The following is a 10,913-nucleotide window of genomic DNA, read 5'->3' on the forward strand; positions in this document are numbered from 1 at the left end:
ATGAGTAATGAGGTCAGAAGCTGGTGGGGACCAGAATCATGTCTAGATGCAGTTCAAGGAAACGGAAATGGTACAGGACTGAGGTTGTGAATTGAATTATAAGAAGATATTGGAGACCTGCTATGCTGCTCTACATGGGGACAGGAAGGGAGGAGCAGCCTGGGAAACCTCGCTCTCCTCTGGCTTTGCTCTTTGGTGTGTCATATCAGTGTAATACTCTGCCTTCCTTGCTGCCCACGGTTTCGCACCTTTCACATGGCCCCAGCACTGCTGAGTGACTGGTCCATGTTTACAAGGTGGAAGATGTGGAAACATCTCCCACCTAATAGAGGGCATGCTAAGGAGGCAAGCTAAAATTCTATTCATAGGTTGGCAAATTACTTCACAGCTCCATGTCTCAGATTCCTCATCTGTAAGGTGAGGATAATAATTACAGTATTTCATAATAGTGTTATATAATAACAACACTACTATGAGGGTTAGCCAAGCAAATATTTGTAAAATGCTTAGAACAGTGTTTGGCACATAGTAAATGCTATATAAATGTTAGTTAAATAAAAATAAGGAGCCCAGCTGGTGTATAGGGCCAGCACTCAAAGTCAGTTCTAATTTTAACACTTGAATCCTTAGATCCTCCACCACTAAGGTCAACAGCAGGTTATGACGGATTAAGCTGACTATAGGACTTTCAAAAATTAATTTTTATTTCAACTAAGAATAGAAAAACATTCTGTTGGCTTATTTTACTTGGGCACACAGTAAATATCACTTAAGTTATTATCCCTACCTATTCTTAGGAAACCAGTAAGAAATCCAGAAGGATCAGTTTAATATTAGTACCTTTCCCATATTTATTAGACCTTGCAAAAAAAAGAAAAGTCACACTTAGAAAACGACTGTGGGTATCAAGAACAAACAGCAAGGATGAGGGAAGCTCAGTTGCGTCTGGCAAGGTTCAAGGCTATACACACAGCTTTCATTGGAAAGGTAGCTGAGAGCAGGTAATACAAAGAGGAGAAATATTATAGTATTTCTTTTTTACAAATTCTTGGGTGTAAGGTATTTTTAAAGGAAAGAAAGGAGAGGGAAAATGTGAGTGTATGGTTTGTAAAATGATAAAAAAAAAAAAAAGGGACACGGTATATTATAGCTCAGTAGTAATTCAAAGAAGATAGTGCTCTGTGTGCTCTGGCAATCTATCAACCAGAAATCTTTATTAACTGAAACTCTCACACAACTACAGTATGGCACTAATAGATATTTGAAAATGATGACCCTCATAGACTGCAAAATCCTAAAGAGCTTTCTGAAACAGGAGAAAAAAAGATTAAATGAAGCTTGGTATGGTTTGTGACAAGCGTATTTTATTGTATTCCAATTTTTCGGAAACGAACAATATTTTTGTCATCTGTAGTATGTGGCGATTTATATGCCATCTAATAACTTTCTACTTATCATAACATTAGAACAATACATTGCCTGATTATGGTTGGTATCAGAGTTTAATAAATACCACTGTTCTCTAAACATGCTTTTCTACCTCCTATCTTTTAGGCTTGACTCTGAGAGAACAGGATTTTGTTTTCTGTCCAGATTTGAACTGTTGGTCTTCCACTATTTTTATTCTTCCCTAAAAAAAGAAGTGTCCCCTGGCCTTAGAAATCACTTAACTCTGCCTCACACAAGTTTCACACTTCTGTTTCACACTCAGGGTGGAGGTTCTGAGGTGGATGTTCTCTTTCTCGTAACAGACAACAAGGAAGGACACTTGCCTGGGTAGACTTTGAAATAAACGCATCTCTTGGGGGGAAAGGTCCTTAGAGAGTAGGGACAGCAGCAATTGTGTGGTGTTGAGCACGTGGCTTAACCAGAACATAAACAGAGCCTGCCAGTACGGCCCTGGGGATACCAGAGACACAAAGCAGAATTCGGAATCCGCAGGGTCTCCGATCCCTCATCCACATTAGGAGGGTCTCCCGCCTTTTCTAATTACCTTCCCGGATTCCTTTCCCTTGCTTCTCAGCCCGCATTTCAGGGCTCTGCATACCACAGGGGTCAGACACAAATAAAATCCATACACGGACGCTATTCTCGGGTCACAGAATTTGGTTAACAACTCAGACTGAAGACGGCCCCACTCTCACCTCCCTTCCCCACCATGAAATCTCTGCTTGTAAACACTAGTCACTTAGTAACACCCTCCAACAGTCGCCTTTGGGCTATTATTCATCTCCGACTAACCTTAAACCAACTTTATCTTCACAGGCTTCCCCCCCACACATACAGAAGAGAGGAAATTCCACAGCTCTGACGTGATGTGAAACGTGATCAGCCTGCCACAGCACTCTTTCTTTCTCACTCTCCTCAGCCAGTTCCCAAACTAGGTTTCCCTGGCCCCTCTCGGAGGGGCCGTCTCCCATCCCCCTCTCCATCCCTCCCCCTTCATTCTCTCTCCATTTTATACACTGTAACCCGATAGGCTGGAAATGCAGCTTCTTTCATCTTCCATTTCCCACATCCTGAAAAATCTGAAGAGACGGAGCCCACCCAGATAAAGGAATTCCAAGTATGTGCATCCCCCTCCCCCTTTAACTCCATTCACAAAGCAGATTACTAATGGCCAGAGGCTCCTGGGCCCCCCTCTGTCAAAAGAGTTTACTCATTCCGAGTCCTTGCTCCTCATGGCACAAAAGCCTAAGTCCACATGCCCAGAACCAAAAATTAACTTTTCCCTGGACTCTGATCCTGAGCCATGCTTTCAAACTTCACCCTGATTGGGACTGGAACATTTAGGAGATTCTGCTTACCATTCATCTGTGCCCTCTTTAGCATTTCTAGGTAAGAGGGCTCAGGGAAAATGTGTGGTTGGATCAGAGAGAAAAGATATAAATGTAGCATGTGATGTTTCAAAGAGACCTTTGGGAAAGATCATAGGCCGTCCTAATCCAGAGACATTTCTCTCCATCAGAAATTGTTTCGAGGCCAGAGAAAAAGATGTTTATTTGAGGGTATAGGCAGAGAATGGGGGTATATTTGTTTGTCTGTGTGTCTAGGAAGGGAGTGTTTTGGTACATTCTTAAAATAAATTTCTTGAGTCAAAATATCCTATTATAATTCTTTACTACCTGGAAATTAATGATTACAAAATATGTCTCGGTCAGTTCTTTAATCACCTTGTCCTGAGTTCTGTCACTGACAGGGAAACCAGAGACAAGGACAGTTTCTCTGACCCCAACCTCAAAGGTTAGAGTACCCCTAAACATCCCCTTTCATTAAGGATGGTAAACTATCTTATCTGTCCTTCAGGGAAGGTATGAGAGCTGTTCTGAATCTGTACCAGCTCTGGGATAACCAGTTCCCTGAGTTTACTAGTCACTGTGTGAAACAGGATTTCCTGTATAAAGGAGTACTCCTCAGTCCTGACATTAAGGAGCATATTTAGTAGATTATTAATTCATCTTGTTTTTGCAGCTCAGGGCAGTTAGCTAACTTGCTTAATGCACTAGTATTGGACCAAAAATCTACTAAAGTCTGGGCAGATATTAGTGCACTGTGTCGTGCATTCAATAGGTCTAACTATTGCCCAAGAAGTCTTGTGGAATTCCAAGAAGAATTCAAGAGGCCCGACCTGAAAGATGCAGTAATGGTGATAAGAAATAATTGTGGCAAAACGGCCACATGGCAGCTCCTCAGAGCATCTGTATGGTGCTGAGGAGAAATCTGTACTGTAGCTCAGCTTCAAGACTGGCCCACGTTTGCAATCCTTATGTAAGTGCAGCCTGCTCCCAGTACCCAACTGGTGACAGGCTCCTCCATGGGCTCAGCATCCTTAGACAACAGCCCCCCAAAGTGTCGTGCTTAATGTCTGCATCTTCGAGCAAGTATTATTCTCTCTGGGCCTCAGTTTCCTTATCTGTAAAATACTAATCAAAGTGTGATCCCCAGACTGGCAGCAACCTTTCACCTGGGAGCTAGCTAGAAATGCAAAATTTCAGGGCCCACCCCAACCTACTGTGTTAGAAGAGGATCCCCAGGTAATTCCTGTGCACATTCCAATTTGAGATGCTCTGGCCTAGGCTCAGGATCTCTAGTCCTCTTTCCAGTTCTGAAACTGGCCGATCTCATTAAGTGGTTTCCAATGAAATTTTTCTTCTCTGATAAATGGTTTTCCTTCTCTCTTCCGCCTCCAGTCTTGGCACATCCTGTCTCCCCTGCCAAGGGACTCGAGTTTCAATAGGCATCAGATTTGCGTGAGGAACTTGTTTAAAATACTGAAACCAATCAAGAAATGCAGAGTGGAGTTGGGCCAGAGAATCTGCATTTCAGCCAGCTTCCTCCCGTGGTTCCACAGATCATGGTTCCCAAATTACATTTTCTTTCCTTTAACTTTTTATTATGGAAAATTTCAAATGTATAAAAAATGAAATAGTAATAATGAGCAATTATGTTTCAATACTCAGCTTTAACAATTATCAACTCAAGGCCAATTTTGTTCCACTTAGATTATATTTTTGAAAAACCTGTTTCACATCTGGACCCTCTCAACCTTCTTGGTTCTTCATCTGTTTCTCGTCCATTAAGGCTCAGCTCATTCTCCTCCAGGGCAAGAGTTGCATTCCATGTCTTGGAATCCCAAGTACTAACACTGTGCCTGGCATGTACAGGCACTCAGTAAATGAATACAATAGTAAATTTGAAAAGAACTTTAAAGGAAGACAAATTATCATCTATCTGGATGGTTTAAAATAGAAGTAAGCGGGATTATCTGATCACTCATTTTTTCAGTTCTTTGCCCGTGATTCCTAATTCAGTTAAAGAAATTAAGGCATCAAAATGCATCTCACTAAGAGAAAGGATTGGGAAAAAGTTTTCAAAAGTCTAATTTACATTCCTTTCCTTCTGGTCTCAACATTTTATGAAGATTTTGTGTCTGTGGGTGTGTGGTAAGAGAGAAGGTAGGAAAACACCTCTGGGGAATGAGGATGTTGTCTCATAGTCTTTGTTTTACTCTTTAACCTAGTAATAAATCTCTTAAAGCTCCTGTGGTATTCAGAATATCCTGTACGCGGCAAGGTCTTTCCACAGTTGTGAAAGGAATTCAAGTTTACTAAGTGGGCAGAGAGCACTGATATCCTAAAGGCGCAGTCCTGCCCTTTTCACCTATTTGCTAATTATAAAGGCAAATCTGAGAATTTGGATGAGTATGCTAAATAATAGAAGGGAGAGGTGAGGGAAGGCAGGACCAAACTGAGAAAAGAATTCTGCAGTTCCAAAACTCAGCACAACAATCAAGGGAGAAAGTGGTAATTAGGCCTGATTATCATGCAAGGCAGCCTGGGTGAAATTGGAATGTAGCCGGAGAGACGAAAGGCTAGATGGAGAGTTTGCTATGCTGGAGACAGGCTTTGATGTCTGCAGGGAAGGTTGTGTTTCATTCAGTCATCCAGCCAACCAAAAAAATGTTGCAGAAGCAATATGAAACCTTCTAAAATGCAGCATACGGCAAGCTGAAATAAGAGCAAGTGGTTGGGTCCGAGGTCTCCTCGTGAGTGTGTGTTTGTGTAGTTATATGCTGCTTTTCAGATTTACTGCTCCAGTCTCTTGGATCTGTCAGAAGACAGGAAGAGAGAGAAGGAGCGCAGGCCCGACTATTAACTCACCATTCTTGGCTTAGCAGGTCCTTATGACAAAGGAGAAAGTATGTAAGCTCAGGGCAGCTTTTTTACCTGCTGTGGGGAGAAAGCAAAGGAAATAGAGGTGAATTACTGTGTGTCCCCGAGAGGCCTGGAACTATGATAACAGATGCAGATGCAGTCATCTGAGGCTGCCAACCACCGCAGCTTTTATACCAACTGATGTAGGAAGAAGAAAATGAGCCAAGGAAGTAGGTTAATCTCTCAGAGAAACACAAAATAGGTAGCAAGTAGCATTTTTACACCGTTCACTCTTTAATTGCTTCAAACCCAGATCTGTGAAGCACAAGGAATTTCTTTTGTGTCCTTACCTTACCTCTCTCAACATCTTAGAGGTATTGCCTATTCTAGTATATTGTTTTTGTTTCCAAGCTAATTGCTCGGCTAGGTGCACTCCCCAAACCAATCAACAACTTTCATTTTCATGCAAGGACTTTCAGTACAACTTGGTATTAGGAGACGATCAATTTTTTACTAAATCACTGACAGGAAAGATGTCATCATGTTATTATTTTACTTATTCACCATAGAAAGTATGATGTGCAATCTTGATTTTACATTAAGAAAGTTCACAAACATACAAAAACGAGAGACTAAACGAAATTTTTATTTCTTAAGGATTACCAAAATAAGACCCACGTACCACTTTGCTATACCATCCAGACACATAGTTCAACATTTCTTTACAAAAAAGATGAAGTAAGTTGTTGATCAAATTATGCTGAAAGAAATAAAGGAGCATTTGTTACATATCCAATGCATCACTTCTTGGGTTTATCTCAATCTTTTCCCTTGCATTTGCAATAGACTATCCACAGAATCTGCTATTTTTGCAGTGATTTCTTCTGTACCAAAGTTCACCCTTAAGTCTTGTATAAAATAATAATGACATGTATTTATCATAAAGTAAAGGGGCCGTGAAATAACTACAGATACAAAGCTATTGTATCTATCACTACTGATATTGTTTCTAAGAAATTGTGTGAGTGAAGAACGATACTTTGATGTAATAGGCTGTTCTTTTTTCCCCCTCAGTGTCACTTGATTTAGGAGAAATTCTACTTAATCCCTTCTATAAAATTCCCTGAAATTACCCTTGTAGTATGCAGCATAAATTTAGGATAAATCAATTGTACGAGATTGAAAATACCCTTTTAACTATCTTATTTTGTATAATATTTGAAAATGAATTGCAGACTTTTTACTCAGCATAAAAAAGGGGAGGGAGGAAAAAAGAGTCTTAACAGTTGTGTATTTTTTTTAAATAAGAAAATAGCATTCCCCAAAATTTCCAGTAAAACCCATAAGACTTAGGCAGTTCATCCCTAAAGTATGTGTGGGATGCTGGGAGCTCCCTGGCTTTTCCAGGCAACCCTACTGCACCACGCCCCCTTCACAAAAAAAAAAAAAAAAAAAAAAAAAAAAAAAAAAAAAAAAAAACAAAAAAAAACCTCCCCACAAAAAACAAAAGCAGATGGGCTGTATCTGAACGAATCAAACTCCCCAGGGGCCAGAACTCTCTGCTCTAAATGCTAATAGAGTGAGTAATCAGAAACCTACATTTGGTAAATTATTTATCTTATCTCTGGAACTCAGCAAAGCATCGAAGACAGCAACTTCTGTAGAAAGATGTTGTTGGTCAAGAACCCCAGCTGGAATTTGTACTTTTACTAGAAAAGGGAAAAGTTCACAGACCAGGCTCATGAAGCAATAATTTTTTTTTAAATGACTAAAGGCAAAGCCAAGGATAACTGACTTCACAGTTCTGTGGAACAGGTCTGGTTCATGTTGTGTCTAATGGGTCTTACGTTCCATCCATATTAGGATAACGGCAAAGAAAACCAATAGATAATAAGGATCCCTAAAGAGCTGTGAATAGGTTTCTGCACTCCCCATCTCCACTGTTCCCCCATAAAGGGCAGGAAGCAGTGATTCTGAGACTTGAGCTTCCTGCATCAGAATCACCTGGAGGGCTTGTAAAACTTGGATCGCTGGGCCTCACCCCCAGAGTCTCTGATTGTGTAGGCATGCAGGGGTCTGAGGCCTGATAATTTGCATCTCTGCATTTCAAATGCTTTCTCAAGTGCTGCTTTGCTGGTTCAGGGACCACATTTTGACAACCACTGACCTGGAGAATGGGGTCTTTCTACAATTTGGTTTGGTTTCTGTACAATCTAAGCACCCTCATTCAGAATGAGGTATGGAGATTTGGAGGTTTAAGTGCTATGACTGGGATTTTGACAGTGGAATTAGTCCTAGAAATGAATCTTATTGTTTTTGACAATTTTACAAAAAAAATATTAACTTGATAGATCAATCCTATCCATGTTCAACAGTATTCTTATAACACATGCACATGCTTTGTATCCCCCATAGTCTTGCTTTTGAGTTCAATTAAGCAAATAAAAAAGTAAAGGTTTCATTTCAATAAATATGTTTGTAAGTCACATTCACATTTATGAATACATTACATTTTTTGTTTTGCCTCTACAATTTCATTAGTTCATCCACACTGTGAACTCAATTGATGAATTGAGTTGTGAAGTAAAAGTAATCCAAGTGATTCCTTTCCCTTTGCTTCTGTGGAGGCTAAAAAAAAAAATACTTTTCCTCCCACCTATTAAGTTCTTCTAGCTGGGCTAATAATCAAATTAACAGGAACGGATTAACAGGATAAAATCAAATTTTAATATGTGCATACAGGGAATTCACATAAGCACGAAAATCCCAAAGACAGTGAGGCAAAATTGGGTGTACACGTCATTTTGGACAAAGAACAGATGTGGAACAGGGTCTTAGATTTTAAATGTGAAAATGGGCTATTTGCAGGTAATTGAGGAAAAATAGAAAACACATGGCAGGTAAATTTTGCTAGGTAACCCTGAAAACCAGGGGTGGGAGGGTGATATAGTCAACAGGCTCCTGCTTAGAGATTTTCTGTGTAATGCTAAGGTGATTGTATTAAGTTCCCCTTCCTGAAGCAAGTTTTTCCACCTAAATATGCTTAGGTAGGAAAGAGGAAAGGGTCAAAGGTTCTTTCTGAATCTTTTGTTTCTTAATAACCAGTTTAAAATCAATACCCCAAAGACAGCTTTAGGGTGTAAAAACTTTGGTCCCTTTCATTTCTTTCCTTCAAATAACAAATATATTTAGAAAACATAGTATATGTATGGATAACATATAAAAAGTATATAAGGCAGGTTATTGACTCTAAGGGGAGGTGAGACCGAATAATGCAAACAACACGAGTTAGAGAAATTCCCCAGCAAGTGTAGTGGCCAGGGAATGCTTTTACAGAAGGTGGCACTTGAGTTGGGCATGTTCAAAAATCCTTCCATGGCTTCCTGTCACCCTTCACATAACAGTCTTACTCCTCAGAATGCACATGCAACTCTTTGTGATCACCTATGGATTTCTCTCCACTCCTTTTTCACCCTGGGGCCATACTCAGCAACAACGTAAAAGTCTGAGATTGTGGGAATTTCAGATGTAATATAATTGACAATTAATTCTCTACCAAGCACTGTTGCCCTTTCTCAATCTCTTTGGAGGGGTCCTTGGGGGTGGGAGTGGCAACTGGTAAATAACTACCTTATAGTCATTTGAATTTCACTTCAGCGAGCAGTCAGTGTGTACAAATGAGTTTCTCTGTCATATGGGTGATTTTTGTGACAGTACGGATCCAACTGAAAAATAACCGTTTTTCTTTAATGTCACAATAATGTGAGCATTTTCTCTACTTTATGTTTACAACTTTTTTGGATCCTGCTTGCTACCCTAGGATGGGTTTTTCTGTCCATGCAAATTCTTGCCTCTGAGTGTTTACACATGTTGTTTCTTCTTGCTGAAATTTGAATTTCCCCATCCTGTCCTTTGACTGGTTGATTCCTCTCTTCCTATTTATGTTTCAAGACCCGCATCAGGTGCTACCTCCTCTCCTAGGCCTTCCTTAACCCTGGAAATCGGATTCAGAGGGTGTCATAGCTTCCTTAGCATACTTTGTCCTAACTTTAATCAGTGCAGAGTAAGTGTTTAACTATGTGAGAGGTGCTCATTAAATGTTTGTGAAGAAAGGAGCCAAAGTGGAGAGAAAACATATAAGCAGAGAGAGGTGAGAAAATGCAAGTTTCACACTGGGGACAGCAAGTTCTCTCCTGCCCTTCCCCTCTCCTCACACTCATAAGGAAAGAAAGACATGCAATTATGAACAGAAGACCTCAGGATAGTTGAGTCTTAATTTCCTCATCTGCAAAACTGGGATAATGACAGTACCAGCCTCATAGAGTGGTTGGTGGCGGTGGTGGCGGTGTGAGTGTTATATAAAGCATTTAGCACTTTTTTTGCATCTAGAAAGGGCTCAATAAATGTTAGCCATGGTTTGCTATATTAGATTAATCCCACATTTTTATGGAGTTATCATATAAGTTACTGAAACGATGTTTCACAGGTCCTTAAGTAATTGGGATCAAAGATATTACCTGAATTTAGGCTCGAGATCTCTGAAAGCTATAGGTGGCACTTTGGTGCTTTTCTCTTGAACAGCTGAGCTGCACCGAGTGAGATCTCCTGGGACTGAGACTACTGCAAAGATGAGGGGGAGGGGGAATATATTATCTATCTCCATAGCTTCATGGAGAGAAGTAGCTTTGTTTTGAGTTCTCCAGAGGGCACAATTAAGATCAAATGAAAGAAAGTTACAGAGAAACAGATTTTAATTTATCATTTAAGTTTCCCAACACGTATAGCTTTATGGAGCAGGCTGCTTCATGAAGTAGTAAACTCCTTTTTAATAGTGATAATCAGGGTCTGTGTAGTTAAAACGGATGTTCTAGGATCCTCAGCTTTAAGATTCTTGATTCTGAAATTTGCAAGGCTGTTAAGCTTCTGTTACAACCATGAACCTGGGAGTTCAAAGGCTTGGCTTCAAATCTCAGATTTGCCATTTGACTGTGGGATAGTCACTTAACCTCTCTTTGCCTCAGTTTCCTCCTCCGAAAATAGGGATGAGAATCCCTATTTGCCTCAGTATTAGAGGATTAAATCTTTAAAAATATATATGTACTTTAGTGCAGTTAATATAGTTAGCATCCAATAAAAGGCAGCTATTTTTATCAGGTTCAATGTTCTCATGTGTGTGCTCATGTAAATTCATATCGATGTCTAGGATCTTTTCACCTATAAAGCTTAACCGTGTATTACCAGTCCTTTCTCAGTGTTTGC

This window comes from Rousettus aegyptiacus, unplaced genomic scaffold (genome assembly GCF_014176215.1).
Source record: "Rousettus aegyptiacus isolate mRouAeg1 unplaced genomic scaffold, mRouAeg1.p scaffold_m13_p_1, whole genome shotgun sequence".
Lineage (NCBI taxonomy): Eukaryota > Metazoa > Chordata > Mammalia > Chiroptera > Pteropodidae > Rousettus > Rousettus aegyptiacus.